The sequence below is a fragment of the Sciurus vulgaris genome (genome assembly GCF_902686455.1).
Source record: "Sciurus vulgaris genome assembly, chromosome: 10".
In the NCBI taxonomy this organism is placed as follows: domain Eukaryota; kingdom Metazoa; phylum Chordata; class Mammalia; order Rodentia; family Sciuridae; genus Sciurus; species Sciurus vulgaris.
The window spans coordinates 79,898,375-79,919,499 of record NC_136470.1 but is presented as its reverse complement, the minus strand read 5'-3'; the positions used below and the strand labels follow the sequence as shown (position 1 = coordinate 79,919,499).

At 44.7% G+C, this 21,125-nt stretch overlaps 1 long non-coding RNA gene across 1 annotated transcript; it reads left to right on the top strand.

Moving 5' to 3' along the window:
* Positions 1-1,869: 1,869 nt before the first annotated feature.
* LOC306670793 lies at positions 1,870-19,208 on the top strand. The gene is made up of 3 exons (XR_013766501.1): positions 1,870-2,213; positions 2,793-2,906; positions 18,449-19,208. It is a non-coding gene; the product is annotated as an uncharacterized lncRNA (long non-coding RNA).
* The last annotated feature ends 1,917 nt before the right edge of the window (positions 19,209-21,125 follow it).

The following is a 21,125-nucleotide window of genomic DNA, read 5'->3' as shown; positions in this document are numbered from 1 at the left end:
CAGAGGGAAGGGCTGGGGTTGCCACCTTGGTATCTGGGAGGAGGAAGCCTACAGAGTATGTATGGGCTTCTGGGGCTTCCACACTCCTCAGGATGACACTGGCAGACGTTCAGCCAGGTGAGATAATATAGGAACCCACCAACATGCAGCTGAAGGCCTTTGGAAACGTGTGGGAAGCCAGGAGCGGGAGCCTTTGAGCTCACTTTAGCATGGGCAGGCCTCCCCAGCCCATTGGATTCATTTAGTCACATGAGACTGGCAATAAGAACTACACTATATGGTAAGGAAATGTAAGCTCACCCCTAACTCAGCTGAGCTGCAGAGAACCTCTGTTGCCCTGTAAGTGTCTTCTCCACAGATGGCCCAAGGCTGTACCTCATCCAGGCTACCATTTCTCTTGCACGCACATCCTGGAGGAGTGCCCCGGAGAATATAGGTGGTGCAATCCCAGTCAAGGCCTCTCTAAACAAGGTGCAGATGAGTTCTGGGAAGGGAGGTGATGAGTGACCACAGAGAGTAGGAGTCAAGCCAGGCTATGCGGACACCAGGTGAAGCACATGTCACTGGGTGTGGCAGTGCGGTTGCAGACACCTGAGCATTCTCACCTGGGTAATCATGAAATCCTCTGAGGGCATGTCCTGGTGACTGGTCTCTCAATGTTCCCACTTGTCCTCCACTTTGCAGGCTGTGGGATCTTTCTAAAACACAGACTCATGCCAGTCTGTCATATTCCAATGGGATGGGGAATCTATCAGTGGCCAGGAATGTCCTACAGAAAGGTTGTGGTGAAAGGAGGGGGTGGTAGAGACCAGTGATTCTCATTGACAAAGTCCAAACTTCACATGTCCCCAAGGCTCTCAAGGAAGCATTTCTTGATGACCTCCCCACCTCTCCTCTCCCCTTCACTTCTGTCCCCTCCACTGTATCTACCTAGGTCCAGCTGCCCTTGGATTTCTAAACATATCCGTAGTCTCATAATCCCTTACTTTCCCTGACATTTCCTTTTGCCCATAATGTCCTGTCTCCCTAGAGACATCTTCATTGTGAACTTTATGACCCATCTAACCTGGAAGACTTAGGTACCCATCTCCACCCAGGTCAAATTCAGTGCCTCCTCAGGGGGCCGGCATTACACTGTTGGGCACTTTCCATGCCACAAGAGTAGGCTCCACAGTGAGACTCTGAGCACAGGGCAGGAAGCTGTTAAATCCACTTCTTTGTCTTCAGTGCTTACCCCATGCCTGTCGGGAGTGGCCAACGCCGATTAATGTGGAATCCCAGGATAATACAGAACCCAGTAGAATCCAATCACGGTTCAGTTTTCCTCAGGCCTTAGCATTATAAGTTTGAAAATAAACCAAACCAGGAAAACATCTTCATGCTGGAATCTGAAAAGAATGCTTGAAATGATTAAAATGTGGAAATGGACCAGGACTTTATAATCATGGCGAAACCAAAAGATGTTTGCTGGGTTTTACCATCCTGCCAACATCTTCCCTAAGAGAACTGAGTCACTTCAAAGACAGCTTAATATGCCCACCCCTGACCTGTGTGGGTCCCTTCAGGAAGGAGGGGAATGAACAGGCATCTTCAGCTCAAAGACTAGAGATTTCTCAGGAAAAGGAAATAGGGAGGGACAGGACAGAAATGAGACAGTATGACGGTATATGGGAGGTGAGAAAAGGACCAGAAGACTTGACCACAAAAACACAGAACTGCAAGTAACCCCAAAGCCCCTGTCAGAGAAGAAGGATCCGGTAGAAGGAAGTACAGTTGGCCCACAGAGATTGAGCACTAGAGAGGCTGGAGGCAGCGCATCTTTAGGATGCAGAGCTGAATAAGCAAGCCTGTAGTTTTGCAATTCTCTGGTTCATTTCCATCAGTAAAAATATGGCCCAAGATTTATAAAACGGTCCCTAAAGCATTCCACATGCTTCTCAAGGCAGAAGATATTTGTTATGAACAAATCCATAAAACTCTCATGCCAAGAGCAACAAATTGAGAATAAAGAAGGAATAGGAAACATGGAAATGGGGGCTAGTCAGAAAGAGAATGACAAAAGCAGGCCATCTTTCCTTCCCAGCAAACCCAGAGGAAGAGGAACTTCAGAGCACCCCAAAGACTTGCTGCTGTGGAGAAGAAGCCCTCACAACAGGCCTACTGGGTATCTTCATCATGGAGGAAGTCCGGGAGTCCTGCCGGGCGAACAGCAGGTAGGAAGAGATCATAACTCTGCAAAACCACTCCTTGAGATCCAGCTTCCAGTGTGGAGGTCTCCGAATAGCCTCCACACTGACCCCGTCCTGTGGGAGCCAGGTTCTGCCTCTCCACTTTCAATATCTTGACATACAGAAAGTTCTTTCCTAGAGTAGCTACACTCTTTCCCCTGGGGAGCGGGACCAGGGCAGGAAGTGCTGAGGGCAGGGAGTCCTAACAGAATTGCCAGCCCTCCCCATGACAGGTTCTCAAGTCTATGAAGACAAGTCTAAGGTTCCAAACTAAACATTCCCAGTCCCCTTAATTTTGGTGACATGAGGTCCAGTCTGTCACTGTCCTGGCTGAGATCCTGGGCACGTGCTCTGGTAGGAGGGAGTGCAGGACTCCAGCATTGCTCCTGCCTCCACTGCACAGCCATCAGAAGGCGGCTCTAATGCAAACCAGCTGTGTCTCCATGCACAGGGGCAGGAGAACTAGGTTCTTGTGACAGTCTCAGACACATGGGCAGCAACTCCTGATACAATCCCTTGTCCCACCAAAACAAACTAAAAACTTTTGTGTTGCTCCTGACAAAGATCTATGTTGAAGGCCCTGGAGCTCCTGAGTGGCCACTTGTGGAGAACCACCCTTCTCCCCTACCTGAGGCTGAGATGTAACTGTCAGCACCTCTCCCTCCCCTTCACTCCTCTGTAAGTACGATGTTCACTCTCCCAAGGAAGTCTCCCTCTGAGGGGGCACCTCTCCTCCATATGTGCCCCCCAAATAGCAGAGTTCACAAGAGAGCCACAGGAGACTGAGGCACTGAGAATGGAAACCTTTATTTGGCATTTTGAAATTAGATCCCAATCCACTGTGGCTGGAGGTGGGGGAGGCTCTGTAACCAAGTAGGGTGACTGGGTCCCATGACCTCTGTCACTCGTTCCCCAAGTGCTTCACCTCTTGGAGATTCCTCTGGCAACTCAGGTCAGAATCCAGCCTTCCCTAGCCAGGCACATGCCTGTAATCCCAGCGACTCAGGAGGCTGAAGCAGGAGGATCATGAGTTCAAAGCCAGCCTCAGCAACTTAGTGAGGCCCTGTCTCTAAATAAAATGCTTTTTAGAAGGGCTGGAGATATGGCTCAGTGGTAAAGTGTTCCTGATGCAAAAAAAAAAAAAAAAAAAAAAAAAAAAAAAAACAGCCATTTCTCTCAAGACAACCAAACTCAGCACTTCAAGGCTGGGCATGGATGAGATTCTTCCAAAAAACGGGTGAGCAGCTGGAAGGAATCAGCAGGGATGTTAAGACCCAGCTGTGGGAAAAATGACTTCTTGCTTCTGTGTGACACCTTGCAGTTTATCAACTATGTTACGCTCCTTGTCCCATGTTTCTCAGCACGATTCAGTGACATAGATAGGCCTGGACTCATTTCAGTTTTCCAGGTGGGGAAAGTGAGGCCTGGAGAACAAAGTCCCCCAATTTAAGCAACAAATCAGAGAAAAAGTTGATTCTAGAACCGAAGCCTCTAATCTCTTTCTGATGATCACACACTGGCACACTGTCAGTCCCACATGCCCCCACCTAAATGCTGTACGCTTCCAGTCATCGCTCAAGGAACAGTCCTAAAAACGGACTCAAAGCAAAGGCCTCATCTGCAGCTCCGTCCCTGAACCTGCGATGGCGCAGTGACATCCTGTAAGATAAAAGGGCATCTGTGCCCAAAGGAACGCAGAGCCACACCCAGGGGCACTGCAGGCCCCGCTGACTCAGGAGGAGCATTCCCACGGGTGACCATGGTCTGCTCCAGACTGTTGCCCTGGGAGACGAGAGAATCAGCAAGCAAAAAGCTGCCTGCCCTGCCCAGTCGCTCAGGGGCAAGAGCTGAGCCCTGAAGCTGGCAGGCACCCACCTCTTGGGTGTGACTCGGCCGGGTGCCCAGCTCTGCAAGCCTGCCCAGGTCCCAATTCCTGGTCCCACCCTCACGCTTCACCCTCTCGCACATGGGAGAAGAGTCATCAGTCTGGCTGCAGCCCAACTTCAGCAGCTGATTGGAACAGAAAACGGCAGAAATGTTCACCGGGCCAAGCCTCTTTCAGTGAGGTTATTCAAATGTGAGTTTTCAAGCATTATTTCCTTCTCTTTTCTAAACATGTGCATTTTCTCATCCACAATCGGAATATGTGTGGTGCTCCTTTAACAATGTGGGAAGACACTCCTGTGCTCCTTATTCAGCACATGATTACCAGACATTTCATTTGTAGAGTCATACAAGGATCTGATATAGGGCTTGCCTTGGGCAGAGCATTGTGCAAAGTGGGATGTAAGAATACTAGAGAGAGAACTGAGATTCCTCCATTCCATTCCAAGTTCTCTTGTGCAATAGCTATGTGACCTTGGGCACAATGTCAACTTCTTTGTGCCTCGGTTTTCTTCTCTGCAAAATAGGAATACTAGCTCCTAACTCACAGAGTTATGAGAATGAAATAAGATAGTCACACCTAGAGCACTAAAAACAGTACTCTGGATGCAGCCAGACCTTGATACAAGGTAGCCATTATTGTGGGCCTATTTTATATTTAATTCTTTCAACATCCCAATGAGATGGGAACTACTACTATTCCCATTTCCCTGGTGAGAAAATTATTTCAGAGGCATCAAGCAAGTTTAGCAAGTTTCCCAAGGTCAGAGTACTAATAAGAGTCAAACTCAAGATTCTAAACAGGTGTGTCTGGATCCAAGTCCTATGCTTTTATTTACTGTACAGAACTCAAATGCCTTCCCCAAACTCATTGTCCCCTCTAACAGGAGGGAATTAGTATCTATTACATGCTTTATCAAGTATAAGACATATAGTTGGGGCTAAACTCAACGAATTACTCCAGTCCAAATCAAATTTGACTAGGTCCTTGCCAAGTGCTACTTGAAGTCAGAGGAAGGCCAACGCCACACTGCAAGCCTCTTTTTGCTTCACCCATGGACCCCGCTTCTCACCTCAGATCCCTCAGTGGCCTTGTAGATCAGAAAATCAGGCTCCCCTGATCCCTCTGAAAGTGGGCTTAAGCAGGCACGTTTTCTTTGCACTAATCTGATGCCACCAAATAGCAAAATGGTAAGAATGAGCCACACTCAGAGTTTCTTCAGGTTTCCTCCCACCCAACCAGCCGAATTCCTGGCAATTTGGTATTACCTATGCCCTGATTCCCTTCTCAATTATTAGAAAAAAAGAACTAAAATGTTTTCTTAACCATTTCAGAGTAGCAAGTCAATGGAGTCAAACAGACTGTGACCACAGACAATTAGCAGGACTAATGTTTGAAAAAACTTTTTTTTGCATAACATAAACCTGTACATTTGGTCTTACTCAATTTTATTTCATATATATGCACAGTTGCACATATATCAAAAGCAAGAAATCCATCAAAATAACAGTAGCTGAGGGAGATTGGTTCCAGAACCCCCCAAGACACCAAGATAACAGGTTATATTTGCTTCTAACTGAGGTATACCCTCCCACTTTAAACCATCTCTGGATTACTCATAATACCCACCTCTGTGTTACAGTGACTTTCTGGAGTATAGGCTAATGGTAACTTTGCTTCCTTCCTTGTAAATTGTATGTAATGAGTCTATATTACTTTTACAGTCTAGAAAGATATCAAAATTGTTATTTTAGTTTTAAATTAGTGCCAAGAAGAACAAATTTGTTAATATTAGCAAGCAATAATTAAAACTGTGTAAAAGTCTAAGAATTCAATTCAAATAAGAAAAGGACTAATTAAAAAGATCAAGAGTTAATGAACTTAAAGGGAGAAAAGTACATAAATTATACTTAGAATCTAAATTGTGCATCTAAGTACTGATGAAATATCAGAAATAGACTCTATTTGCCTGCTTGTATCCATTTACAAAAAAAATCTGATGTCTACAAATTTACTTCCAGTTTTAAGCTGTGGTGTTTAATCCTGGGGAAAGGGTTAACAGACACCTTTGAGAATCAGAGGAGAGTTATAAGCAATGACCCTTCCCCCTAAAAAAGAAAAGGAACACACACACATTCATAAGCACACCCACAGAAGTTCACAAATAAATTTAGAAGCTTCCTAGTCCCTTGAAACCTTTCCACTTCTCCTCCCTGGAACCCAGAGAACATAGGCCAATAAATTCTGCTTCAAGAATTTTTTCCTCTCGCCACTCCCCCAAGGTTTTTTTTTTTTTTTTTTTTTTTTTTTTTTTTTTTTATTGTGAATAATTTCAACAATAGAACAATGAACATTTATATACCTTCCACTTAGACTTAGCGATTCTTTACATTTTTATGTTTGAACATTGTCAGCATTATAACATCACCATAAGTACTTTAGCACGTTCTCTTAAGAATAAAGATGTTTGTCTTCATAACACCTAGCAAATTACACCTAAGAATGTTAATAATAATTCTATTATGTCTACTATCAAAAACATGTACAATCCAATAAACAATGATGAAGATGTAGGGTCCCAGGAGAGTGGGAAGAACTGCAGATGATATTCTGCAAAAATTGCAAAAAGAGAATGGAGCTTCTCCATTCTCCTGCCTGCATCTTAGGGCAAGAGCTGCCTTCCCACACCTCTCCAGGGGCCAAGATAGAATGCTGATCCAAGGTCGTGGAGTAAAGGAGAACTCAGTAGGGCCACTCCCTGGGTCTGCGGAGTCCCCCCAGGGGTGCTGACCTGGAATGGCAGCAGAAGGGACTGGGTGGGGCCAACACAAATGCTCCTCTTTCCCAGTCTCGATCACAGAGAAAGCCAGTGATCTACTTGCTGGCACCAGCTCCTCACCTTCCAGCAATACACCCAACCAAAATCTCTACCGCTTATGGCTTCAGCCCTCCTTCCTTGCCCTGGCAGCTCCCCCAAACCTCAAGACAACCGGCAGGGTTGGCTGAACTCAAACAGACCCCACAGTCTGGCTGGGCCAGTATTAAGCCTCTCCATTCAGACTAGACTTATGTTTCAGCCTGATGGCTTCCAAGGGTGATTTCTGGATGCCAGGAAATTATAGAGTTCAAAGGAAAAAATAAAATGCACCCCTTCTCTGCCTCCAGATCGACTCCCACAGGAACTCTCTGAAGATCCCCTCAGCACTTAGATCATTGCTCTGTGGCTATTCCTTTGACATTGTTATTGAACTATTGTCTCCCTGCTGAACTGAGCCCCCTGAGAACAGCAACTCTGTCCTTTTCCACTCTGTCCACCCATGTGTTGGGTTAAGTGGCAGCCCCCATGAAAGCTACAAGAACACCTACAAGAGCATGGGAAATGACCTTATTTGGAAAAAGGGTCTTTGCAGGTGTCATTCAAGGATTTGCAGGTGGGTTCAGCCTGGATTATCCAGGAGGCCCTAAATTCAAAATTTGTATTTTGGGTACAGATTCTGTACATGTATCTGTATAAGAAATACATGGAGGAGAAATATTAAGGGAGAAGTAGATGTAGAGGCTGGAGGGATGCAGTCATAAACCAAGGAGCCACCAGAAGCTGAAAGAGACAAGGAAGTATTCTCATCTACAGCCTTCAGAGGGAGTATGGCCCACTGACACCTTGATTGTGATTTCTGATCTCCAGAACTATAAGGAAATAAATTTCTGTCGCCTTAAAGGTATCAAGTTTATAATAATTTGTTACAGCAGCCCTAGAAAACTAATACACCCTAGTCACACAGTCCCTGGTAGATAGCTCAAGCAAAGCCTATTTGTGAAATTGAAGACGTGTTAAAGCCGAGGGTGTGGCTTTATACCTTTCTCCCATCTTGCAGGCAGGGAAGCATCCCTGAAGGCCACTGGACTCTGGCTGACAAATATGTAAGCCTCATTATTCTGGTGTCAACTGAACAATTTGTTCCTTTTAATGAGGTACTTTAACCTCACTCTGTATTCATTGTTCTGCCCTCCTCGATTTTACTGTAAGTGAATGAATTGACTTTTGATGTATTGCCAGCCCACAATAAATTATGAACCTCTTTCTTTAAGGTTGGATAGGGAGGAACTCTACTTCCCTGTTCAGTTATTTCAGGCTAGGGTGGGAGCAGGGTTTCTGTGCCAGAAGCATCCTGATTATGATTCAGGATGTGCAGTCTAAGGCAAACAGTTCCTCTTCAAATTCAATCAAATAGGAAGGAGCAAAGGCCCAAACAAGAAAAGCCCGGTTCTCTTTGTGCACACAGCCAAAGGGTCCTGGGAAGCTGGTGAGGGATAACGCCCTATCTCAGGCCAAAGTAAGACTAAGTTTAAAATGGTATTCTAGAAACTTCTGCATGTACTTCCAAATCTGACTGTACAGAGACCCATTCTGGACAATCCCAGATGCATCACAGTGGAAAGTATTTGCAGATTAAAAAGGCAGAGGTTAACCAGGATTCAAACACCATTTTTTTCCCCTTCTCCCTGGAAAAAAAATTCTAGACACAAGTTTCATGCTGTTGATTATGGCTACCAAGGGCCCAGATGATGGCATCTGTGGGCATTGTGTTTTGTTGATGTATGGTGCAGATCAGAACAGTGACTTTTCACTCGATAAGTCCATGACCCATTAATAGATTGAGAAATCAATTTAGTGAGTGGTACCAGCACCTTTGCTAATTTGAAAGAGGACGGGAAATATTGCAGTGAGTCTTGAATAGCAAGAGTAAGTGTTGCATGTGAAATTCACTTCAGTCTTTTATATGGGGATGTGTCACTGGCTTGTGAGGCATACCTCACTGAGTTATGATCCAAAATGTATAAAAGCCACTGTCTTAGGGAATTTATTCCACCCAGAAAGTGCTCTGTCCCCTTGCCTGTGTCCCAACTCCTGAGAGCACTATTTGCAGTTATAACAAGAAACTCAATTAAAGGGAACAGTTCACCACACACCTTGTGTGCTAGTCAGCTTTTCATTGCTGTGACCAAAACACCTTACAGGCACAACTTTGAGGAGGACAGATTTATTTTGGTTCACAGTTTTAGAGGACTCAGTCCACGGTTGACCAGCTCCAAGGCAGAAACACCATAGCAGAAGAGCCTGGTGGAAGAAAGCTGCCCCAGGGAGCAGGGAGAGAGACAGGAAGGGGCCAGGGACAGGTCACCCACAGTGACCTACTACTTCCAGCTTTGCCTCCCCCCCACCTCCACCTACAGTTACCACCCATAGTCCATTTAAATTATTAATCCATTAAATGAATTAATCCACTGATGGGGTTACAGCTCTCAATTCAATCATTTTTTAAAAGCCTCACCTCTGAACCTTGTTGCCCAGGGGACCATGATTTCAACGCATGAGCTCTGGGGCATATTGCAGATTCTTGTGATCTTTGTGAGAGGTGCTGGCAAGTGAAATCAAGCTTGTGTCCATTCCCCTGCATGTCTTCCTCTGGCTAAAGTCACACCATGCCTGAGACTTGTCCCCCTTACTCCTGGGTCCTCATTTCTACACGTTGGTGGGATCTCAAATGACTCCCTGCCAACCCCTGGGGTCCACTCTTCCTCCTCTGTAGCCTAAGTAACTTCACAGCCTTTTGCTATTACGCTGAAACAGACAACCATACATGGAGTTCCTGAAGTCTCTGAAGTGGGAAAGAAATCACCTTAATACCTTTGACTACCCATTTTCTTTGTCTTTCTGTACCAGTGGTCTGATTTCCTCTTTGCCATTTTGCCCGAGAGACAGTCACGCTGGCTCCCATTAAGGATTCTCTTTCATTCACCAATTTGCTGACTTTCCCAGCCTCATGGTCCAATGCTCTGGCAAACATCCCGCCACTGTGCCCTGTCCCCTGCATGCCTGCATCATGGATCAGCTATGGGCTTTCTGATCACACATAAAGACTATAACTAAGCTTTCTGATGGCACTAATTAAGGACTAACTGGTTCTGAGCGGTATAGACTGGAGCATGCCGCTGGGCATCAGCAGGACTGGGCCCACATTTTGGTGCTGAGCTTATTAGCAGCTGACCTTGAGCATGTCGTTTAACAGACTAAAGCAAGCTTCACCTGTATAATCAAAATAACACTAACACCCATCTCCAGGGAGTGTATGGAGTCTATTTTTTAAAAAGATTGACTAAAGTTTCCATAGTGACTCTTTCATGTGCAGCTTAGGAATGGACTTTTTAAAAAGCCTTCATTCTTCTAATGCTTTCTGAAATCTGTATGATCTGGAAAAACTCTACAAAACTGACATTCTGAAAAATATGTGGGGTCTATTGAATCAAATAATTGCTGACAACTTAGAATGACAAGCAGGTAGGAAGGGACTGGGGGAGGGAAGGAGGAAACAGCCCCTAGGGTTGGCCTCCTGCAACTGGCCTCCAGAGGTCTTCTCATCCTGTGTGAACATCACCCCTGTGCCTCTTCTGCCCAGTAGTGTTGCCTGGTTTGACAGGACTGCAAATCTGGTTCAGCATGGAGGAAAGCCAATGTGCTGCAGAAGAGGCTGCATGCATGCTCCTGCACATTCCTGTCTGCAGAGATGGCTCCAGAGCCCACCTTCCCCCAGGTTGTATTTGAAAGGAAGTACACGCTACACCTGGGACCAATCTTCCTTCTCAGGTGGCCATGGATGGTGTGGCATCAAAAAAATACGCAATGGCTTTTAAATAGTATTTAAACCCTTCAGGGGGCTATCTGTAGCACATCAATAGGAAAAATATTACTATTTCCACTTTTTTTTTTTTTTTTTTTGGTACTGGGGATTGAACTCAGAGGCACTCGACCACTGAGCCACATCCCCAGCCCTATTTTGTATTTTATTGAGAGAAAAGCTCTCACTGAGTTGCTTAGTGCCTTATCATTGCTGAGACTGGCTTTGAACTTATGATCTTCCTGCCTCAGGCCCCTGAGCCACTGGGATGACAGGTGTGTGCCACCATGCCTGGCTAATATTTTCACTTTTTAAATGGTAAAAAATGTAAACAGATAATCTAGAGGAAAAGTAATAAAAGTTGTTAATATGTTAAAATGTTTAAGTTTACTAATGATCAAAGAATTATGTAAAAGCAAAACTAAAACTCCATATGCTCTATCAAATTTGTAAACATTGCTTACAAAATCATGAAACTAATTTATGTTAGCATAGGAATAATGAGTTGGGCATTTTTTGCTGGTGAAACTAGAAAGGATAAACCTTTCTGAAAACAATTTGGTAATATAAACCAATAATTTTAGAAGTTTCACACTGTCTCAATAGTCATTTAAATTCTATGTCTACACCAAAGGGAAATGATCAGATATGCAGGCATGGTAACACGTAGACACAGCATTAAAAAAAAAAATCTCACCACGGTAACTTTTTTAATAGTGAAAAATTAACAACAACCTAAGCATCCAATAAGGAAGTGGGTAAAGAAATGATGGTTGATCAATATGGTGGAATGTTAGAAAGACGTTTCAATTATGTTTTGAAAATTGTCATGGGAAAATGTGGAGTTGAAAACCAGGCACTCTCCTAGACTCCTAGAGAATATTAGTGATTCTCAGAAAGTAGGGAGGCGGGGTGAAGGGAAGATGCTGACCATGATTACAAAAGTTGGTGGTCTCCTTTCCTGGAGAGATCATGAGCTTTCACGGTTCCATATCTGGATGATCTATGGTGGAGGTGGTCACATGAGTCTGCTTATGCAATAACATCCCACAGAACTAAACACACACACACACACACACACACAAACACACGTGTTAGTGTAGGCAAAAATGATGGAACCTGAATAAGTTTCCTGGATTCTGTCAATATCGATTTCCTGGTTGTGATATTGTACTACAGTTATGCAAGATGTTACCACTGGGGAAAACTGGAAAAAGAGTTTGCAAGATCTCTTTGTATTGCTTCTTACAATTTCAAGTAAATCTACAATTATCTTCAAATAAAAAGTTGTTGAAAACAAAACTGTGCTGGGCACAGTAGTGCACACCTGTAATCCTGGTGACTCTAGAGCCTGAGGAAGGAAGATTGGAAGGTAGAGACCAACTTCAGCAACTTAGCAAGGCCCTGTCTCTAAATAAAAAGGGGCTGGGGGGTAGCTCAGTGGTTGAGTGCCCCTGGGTTCAATCTCCAGGACCCAAAAACAAAATCAAAAACAAACCACAAAATATTCCATGTAAAATGTTCCAAATTTGGTGAAAATAGAATAAAATTAGAAATATAAATTTTTAAAAGTTTAAAAAGAAAATACTGGGTCAGCCGTATAGCTCAGCAGTACAGCACTTGTCTAGAGATTGTGCAAGGGCCTGGGTTTGATTCCCAGTACCACACACACACAAAGAAACATACCACAATATTAACAGTGGCTATCTCTGCATGGTGGAACTATACATAGTTATACTTGCAAGTATTTCCAAACTGTTAAGCTGGGCACGTGTCACTTGTATCATTGTCTTGTACGCCTGGCCATGCTATGCCGGAGCTCTAGTGGTAAGGGATGAGTCATGCCCACATGCTTAGCTCTCAACCGCCTGTGCTGGGAGTATGAAGATGTACATGTCAGAGTGATTTCATACACACAGAGAGGAACAGTCTGGGGGGAAATGAATACAGGCCACGTCACATTGTGTTAAGCCCAAAGCCTTCCACATAGTAGGAATCAAATGATCTTTAGCAATAGGTGAACAGAATGAGCAGCTAATGTTACTGGACTCTGATGGACAAGAATCCCATGGCCTGGAGAAAATAAAGGAAGGCTCCATGCAGAGACCGTGTTGAACTGGAGCTCGACAGAGAGGCTGACTGTGTGCGATGATGGAGGATGGAGGAGATCCACAGTAGGGCTGGGCATTCTCATAGGCATTCCAGAGATATATCCTTTGGCCTCCTTGGCCAGGTCATTTCTAAGTGCTCATTTCAAGCCATGCTGGAACCTCCATAAATATTTATCTTCTTCCCAGAGCTTCAAAAAACAAATGGAGGTGTTGGACTCTTCAGCCATGCAGTGAGCAGCAAAGGCTTTCCAAGGCAAGGATGATGGAGGCTGCCTGTCTGTCTCTCATTCCTGGTTGCATCTGGTGCTGCTGATGGGACTCCTCTCATCACCCTTGGCTCGGTAGCCAGCACTTCACACATAGTCTCACTTAATCCCCACCATGCTGGGTAGTATTCTCCGTTTCCAGTGAAGAAAATGTTTAAACTCAGAACTAGCCAGTGATGAAACTAAAACTTCATCTTAGTCTAGTGCTTGTCCCCTAAGGCAGGACTAGACTATGAGACATTCCTGGAAAAATACTCTCCTCAGAGTTGACTAGCTTTTTCCTTGGATCAAAAGAAACACAAACAAACCCTTCCAATCCTGTCTGCATCTCTTCTGTGTTTTAAAGTCAGTAGGTACATCAGCATTTGGGGTACCAGAAAATAATGCAAATAAAATACTCAACATAGTAGCTGAAGATTTCCAAAAGGAGTCATCAGAATCCACTCCATACATATAGGAATGCTTCCTAATGAATTCCCCATTCCTCCCATCAAGTACCATAGAAATCTGTGAACCAGAAAGGATTGTGTTACTGAAAGATAATTGCAATATAACCAGGGTGGTCTTGTCTGGATTCTAAACTGAGTTTCCTGGTCTCTCGGGGAAAGTCAGCAAGGTACTATTTTAATGGATGCTACAGAAAGAAAAGCGATAGTTGGTGCTGATTAGTAGGGGTTTTCTTATATTCTGAAAGAGGTTGTAAGCAAAGCGTTGTAGAATTTGATAAGGCAAAAACTTTCTTTTAGAAAATAACTCTTTCAATACCCATGTCAATACACACACACACACACACACACACACACACACACACACACACACATCTTAACACAACTAGAAACCCAAATAGTTTTCATACAGTAAACATTATGGGGTGGGTGTAGCTCCGTGGTAGAGCACATGCTTAGCATGGTTTAGCACATGCATGGGTTCAATCCCCAGCACCAAAAACCAAAACCAAAAACACACAGTATCTTCTGCAATCACAAGACACATTAGCAGTCATGGGGCAGGATTTTTTTTTTTTTTTTAAGAAGGAAGCTTAATTTATTTTTAGTGAAATTTAGGATTCTATACAAATAAAAATCCATAAGACTGCCCAAGAAATCTAAACTACTCATCTATTGTAAAAATGGAAACCCTGATGTGCCAGGAGAAAAGACACTTGCCCCTAATTATTTGGAAGCCATAAATTTAATATCCACGCCTGGAGGAGCTCACCAAGCATGGCCGGGAAAGGTCCTGCACCTCCATTTGTATGAACAGGATGCTCGTAGATTTCATATTAGCAATCATTACTTCCTGTTCCAGAAAGCTGAAGAAGAGTTTAATTTCTTTCTGTATCAAGGTTTCTGCACGCCTGACTTGATTTACTCAGTTACCTACATACTCCACCTTTCTTCAGAGAGGATGTGAAGGGGCGGACCTGCCTCCTCCCAGGTATATTTTTCCATGTTTCAAATAAACAGGATCCTGAAAAGGAAAGCAGTTTGTCAGAAAAACTGAGTTTGGGGCTTTGTTTTTTGTGGGAGAGTTTTGTATTGTTGTTGTTGTTTTAATCCAGGGGCTCTCCTTTATTTAACGCTGGATAAAAAGGAGTTCAAAAATCATTTCTGGGTAAGGCCTCATTCACAAAGCCCGCTGAACCACAAAATGTCCCCCAAGGCCTGACACCCTCCTCTGAGTCGGTTGGTCTGAATGTTGAGATTTAAGGGATTCCTTCCTTTGGGCTTTTTGAAAAAAGCATAATTAACACTTATGCAGAGGTTTATGATACAATGGAATCCCATACAACAGGAGTCAGCAAACTATGTCCTGCAGGAGATTAGCACTTGCAACAGAGACCACACATCCTGGAAATTCAAAGATGTTTCCTGGCTGGTCCCTCACTAAGGGGCCTGAGTCCACACCACATGGATCTTGCAGCCACCTGCCAGAAACAGCTTCTTGTTCTGATAGACACATGGGCTTCCTATGAATAAGCGTGTGAGATTCTTCAGGAATATTACCTTTCAAGAATACCAACTGCCCGGGTAGAAGGAACAGGGACAGGAGACTCTAGAGATGAGGTTTGAAAAAGTGACCCGAAAAAGAAAAGGACTTAAGTGGAGAAAAATTCAGAGCATTCCTCCAGAACAAGAGGCCCGGGTGTGGCCAGTCACTCCCTGTGCTGCTCCTCTCCTGCACAGTTCCCTAAACTCCCGTGTGCTGCAGGGCTGCGCAAGGGAGGCCCACTGCAGTGTTCGGTGACCTCTCGTTGGTGAGTTGATATCCACCATGTTCACGAAAGGGAAACCAGCAAATGCTACAAATCAGAGCTCTCTCCCCTGCCCACACCCCGGAGCCATCGCTGAACATTTCCTGGACACCAGGCACACACATACAGTGTTCACAGGAAGAGCACCAGGTCATACACATGGCTGCAATACCCCATCTCCCTCCAGCAGCTGAGCACTGGCTACTGAGCTTATGTCCCCATCCCTCTTCAGGAACTGCCTTCACCTGAAGGGAACTGTCACAGCCCCAGCCTTCTCTGGGGCAACCTCCTTGAGCAACTAGTCAATTCCCAGAGTGAGAATATGGAACCCATTCCATACAGAACAACTCCTGCTCCAAAGATCCTGAGTCACTGAGAGAAAGAGAGAGAGAGAGAGAGAGAGAGAGAGAGAGAGAGAGAGAGAGAGAGAGAGAGAGAGAGAGAGAGAGGAGAGACTCATTTGCCCACCAACTGTTCTTCATCACCCATCTTGAGTTATCTGCTTCAGTTATTTTTATTTGTTAACTTTTTATTTTCTTATTTACTTATTGCTTAAGGTCTTTTTCTAGATTACTTTTCTCAGATGAAATACCTGAATGAGATACAGATATAAAAACTTTCTTTCTTGTCCCCACCCTGGCCAGCAAGAGGCATTTTGACTGGTTCTGCTCTAGACATCATTTCTCTCTCTCTCTCTCTCTCTCTCTCTCTCTCTCTCTCTCTCTCTCTCTCTCTCTCTCTCTCACACACACACACACACACACACACACACACACTTTTTTTTTTTGGTATCAGTGATTGAAACCAGGGGGACTCAACCATTGAGTCACATCCACAGGTCTTTTTATTTTTTAATTTTAAGACAGAATCTTGCTAAGTCACTGAAGCTGGCTTTGAACTTGCCATCCTCCTGCCTCAGACTCCCAAGTCCCTGGGATGATAGGTGTATACCTTGGCACCCAGCTTGATGAGCTCTTCTTAAACCTCAGGTCCAGGTATTTTTCACTCAGGGAAATTACCGTCTTTCATTCATTTAATTATTCCCTTTCCGTCACCTGTTCATTTTCTCCCTTTTTCTGGAACTCCTGCTAAGAACGTATAAGGCCTCCTAGCCTCCTTGACTCTTATTTTGCCCTCATGCTTTCTTTCTCTTTGTATTCTTACTCTGTGTCTGAGATGCTCTTGCACTTGCTCTTCTAAGCCAGCTTCAATTTATCCCATGAGTATTTTAGCTGAAAACATGTTTTGGCTCCAAGAAGAATTTTTCATGGTTTTGATCCTGGGTTGGAGTCTCCTGGTTACCTCTTCATTGTCTGCTCCACCAGCGTCCTTTCCCCTCCAGGTTGTTTGGTGGGTCTCTCTCTCATCCTTCTCCCTGCCTGTGGAGTCCTGTAGCTGCAGAGGGGTTTTCCTACTGTCCTTTGAAGCTCACGGCCAGCTCCTGGGTTTCCTTAAGCAACTCTGTGAACCATCATCACAGCTGCACAGAGAGGGTCAGTCCCTGTCAAGGCACCAGGAAGAAGGAAGTCTCTCAGCTCCCCTGCTTCCCCAAGTCAGCTTCTCCTCAGCAAGGTGACTAGAGGACCCACTCACCAATGTCAAGGCAGCCCTTTCCCTCAAGTCCACGAATCTGAGGGGGCCAAGCCCAAGGCCCAGCACTGTTACAGCCTCATTTCCAAGCTTTCCATCCATGGGAAAAGAAACCCCCAGCTGTCTTCATCAGCTTCCCGCAGAGGGCAGCTGGCCCTTGCTCTCCCAGGCTACACCTCCATCATTCACAGCAGCTGCCTCCTCAGAAACACCAGGTCAGAGACAGGAGTAGAGGGCAGCCAGGGTACCATCTTAGGAAAATGAATCCCACCCCAAGTCTTTCAGTACAACTAAAGGACTCCCTTGATCTGCTGCCCCTGGCTGGTGCATTTACTTTTGAGTTAACTCTTTGTTTCCCTCTGATTTCTTAGAGAAAGTCCTTCAAAGTTATGTGCATTCATTAACTATCTTTGAATAATGGAATTTCATTGGGAAAATACCTGGTTGAAAAAGGCAAGGGCATCTGTGTGTGGGTCTTCTACATCCACGGATACATTAAATACACCCACAGAAAAAGTTTGCAAGGATAAAACCAAATTGTCATCTGTAGATGACACATTCATAAATAACTTTATTGTCTTCTGCTCTGTCCTCTAAATTGCCTAATATTTCTTACTATGAAGGATAAAAGAATTCTGCTCAGTTGTTCACTTATCAAAATGCATCTTAAAATGTTGTTTGGGTGTCAAAAGTATTTTCAAAGGGTATGAGGATAGGAAAGGTGGCCCATTCCTCTTAGTATGCAGAAAATGAGGGCCCATTGTGAAGAGTGTACTCTCAGTGGACTCAGCAGGCTGTCAATAACCTGTGGGGACAAAGGAGGACCACAGAAAGAAGCTTCTTGCCCAGAGTCATCCAGGATACCCAGGGAGGATCCAGACCCAGATTGAGGTTCAGAAGCGAAGATCAGCCATGCTTGAACCCCCAGTTTTCCCCAACTATTCAATACTGGCCCAAGTAAACTACATGGTTTCTCAGAGCAGAACCATTTCCAGCTTATACTGACTCTCCAGCACCAGGCACATTGCCTGGCACTTGGTAACTGCTCAATAAACGCTGGTTGAATGAATGAATACATGACCTTTCTGCCCACTTGATAATATAAGACATATTAGTAGATGACCTTGCTTATTTTGTAGCCAACTTTGGACTTGCAATTCTAAGTGAGGGATCAAAATTTAAGTTGCATAGTATAATTTCAGCTAAAGAAAAGGGGTTCACACATCCATTTGTTTAGGGAGATCACAGACCTTACTGGTTCACATGGGAGGCTTCTTTTCAAGAGCTAGGTTCCCAGTTCCACAGGCTTTGGGGTCATTCCCTTGAGAGCTATCCAGGGTTGAAATCCTGTGCCCATTTCTAACTTTGTAACCTTCCTACCTGGGGAAAAAATAAAATGCTTGAAATAAAAAATAATAATAATTTTTTAAAAATTAGGTTCCTTTTCAGTGGACATGACCAAGAAGGAACTGCCTATTTCCTATGGGACCCCAAATGGAAATGTCTGTGTTGGCCATGAGGAGAGACCAGATGTGCTCCAAGAATCCTCCTAATTCAAACTCTCTGGCAAATGCAATTCCTGGTTGAGCAATCTTATGCAAATTTGTTTCTTTCTTCCAAAAGAATTCTACCCTGAAGTCATTCCTGTGCCTGTTAAAGTTCTCCTTTGAGGCTGCCAAGTATGAGTCAAGGGAAAGGTGGGTGTGTCCTTGCAGCACCCCTCAAGAAAGCCTCCAGTGGGCACCCTGGGACTGGTGAAGTGGAGTCTTAGAGATTTGGCACCAGAATCATCTGTGAGATCCATGCCCAGGAAGACAAGCTGCAGGATCGTGATGGTTAAAGTTCTAGCAACAGACCCCACAGCAGCATCTGCAGCTCAGGAGCGATGACATTAGAGACTGGTGTAGCGCAGAGCCGGTGTGCTTTCTGCATTTGCTTGGTTGGTCCTGGGCAAGTCCCGAAGTGCGACCAGCCAGCCGGGACAGCAGGGCAGCACTCCAGAGGTGAAGAGCAGCAGTTATTTAACAAGTACAGAAAGACTGTGATGGTTTAAGAACCAGAGTAGCCACCCCGGCGCATACCAACTGGATACCCACCCGGCTCTGAAACCACTTCTGAGCAGCACTGACCCTCTGGCAGAGACCCGTTGCAGCAAGCCACATTTTATGGAGTTCTTTTATTAGTCTCTCATGTAACCCATAGCCATATCATAAAATTAAACACCCCATTCTGTACATCCAGTCCACTGGCTCCTTGAGCCCTGATTAGTGCCGGGCTATTCCCTCTGGGGTTGTATTACAGTAACATTATAACTGGCAGAAAAGGAATCTTTGCTAGGAGCAGTCAGATCCTTGAGACTGGCTCACATCACGCTGGAGTCGCAGTGTCCTGGGTTTGTCCACCTTTCTCCAGGCTCTTTAACAGCTTTCCCTCCATCTCTCTCTGGATCATTCATTCTGATTCCTTCCCATCTTCCCTTTAAACCTCTTCCCCTTTTCAAGCCCCTTTCCCCTCTTGGGAGGACTTAAGAGCCTTGGGGGCAGTGGTCGGGCTGGGGCAGGGGATGTTCAAATGCTTGCCTAGAGTCAATGGTCAGGGTAGCCCCAACTCACCCAGGAGAATAAATTTAGCCTGTGGGTGATATCCCAGATGGAGAAGTTATCTTTAGCCTGGCAGAGGTGGGGAGTCAGTCCAGGCCATGGTGCGAACAGCAGAGGGAGGAGGGGAAGGAGAGCAAACTAATACTCCAGAGTCTACGACAGCGGCGCTCAGGCGTGCTCAGGTGGCAGAGAACTAAAAGTCACAGTGTGCTTCCTGAAACATGAGGCTCTTCCGGGAACACCCGGGAATAATGGCCTGTTTCATTCCATCCCATGCACTAAGAACAATTTTAATAGCAGAAAATATGGCTGCATAATGGGCAAGCAGTATAAAACCACAGGCACACATGTTCCTTACAAAAAGCAACAAACTCAGCGTGATCCTGGTTTTCAAGCTTTCCCATTCATATCTGCTTACTACTTGTTCATTAGTTTTGTGGCCTGCAGGTGTAAAGGTTTAAGACTTAAGAAAAAATGTATGGAAAAAATTTACATGGAAAAATTACATGACCTGAACTAGGGGAAAGATCACTGTGATTGGATTTTTAAAGCTGGAGCTTGGAAAGCACTCCTATTTCAAGCAAAGCAGTAGATTTTTCCTTAGACTGCCATAATTTGCCTTGCTATCATCCTGAGATAAGAAATTCTTCCTTCTCACTAAAACCCCCTTCCTGCTATAGTTTATATACAGAGCTTCCTGTTTGGTCTTCCTTATAGAACAACTGATTAGAATCTTTTCTCAAAACAACTGAACACTTGCTGGTTATGATTAGAGGGAAGTTAGGTCCTGGTTGAACCTGAGCTGAGCTCAGACATGTCTGAGCTGGTCTGACAACTGTGTGAGAAGCGTGGAGCCTTCTGGGAGGTAACCTGCTCTGTGGGAAGAGACCTGAGAACCCCAGCTGACCCAGGAAGACTGCCCTGTTCATGGGAGGAGAAGAGCAATGACTTCTCAGTATCCTATGGTCAAACGTGGTTGGACTCATATCTGAGTCCTGTTAGGAGTGAGGAGGTCATAAGAAAAAACTGGAAAGACCATTTGTTGAAGTCTTGTGGGAAACCTGAGCATAGACAGTAGAGCTTGGGAATCTGCAACTGGAATATTATATAGCAGGGAAAAGAGTGAAAGAATTTCTCTTTTCCATATTCCACAGTGCTCTGGCTCCAGTGTGCCTGTGGTGCTGAGCAGCAGCCTAAGCACCCAGCAGAAGCAGAACCCAAGGGATCCTGGGACAACTCCAAGATAGAAGGAGAGCTGGAAAGCTATTGGTTTAGGCAGGCTGTGGCATGTAGTACCACTGAGAAAGTCATGTGTCCTCAAGTGGATACCTAAGGGAACTCAACTTACTTTACCACATACTCTCATAATTAGGTCACTTCTTATGCTTTTCTTGTCTAGATTGAATGATGCCAATTCCATCAACTGGTCTAATGACAGCACCCTTTATTTTATCAATATATGAGTGTACTTTGGTCCTCCTGATTCAACTAGAAGTTGCCTTCCTCATCTCTGT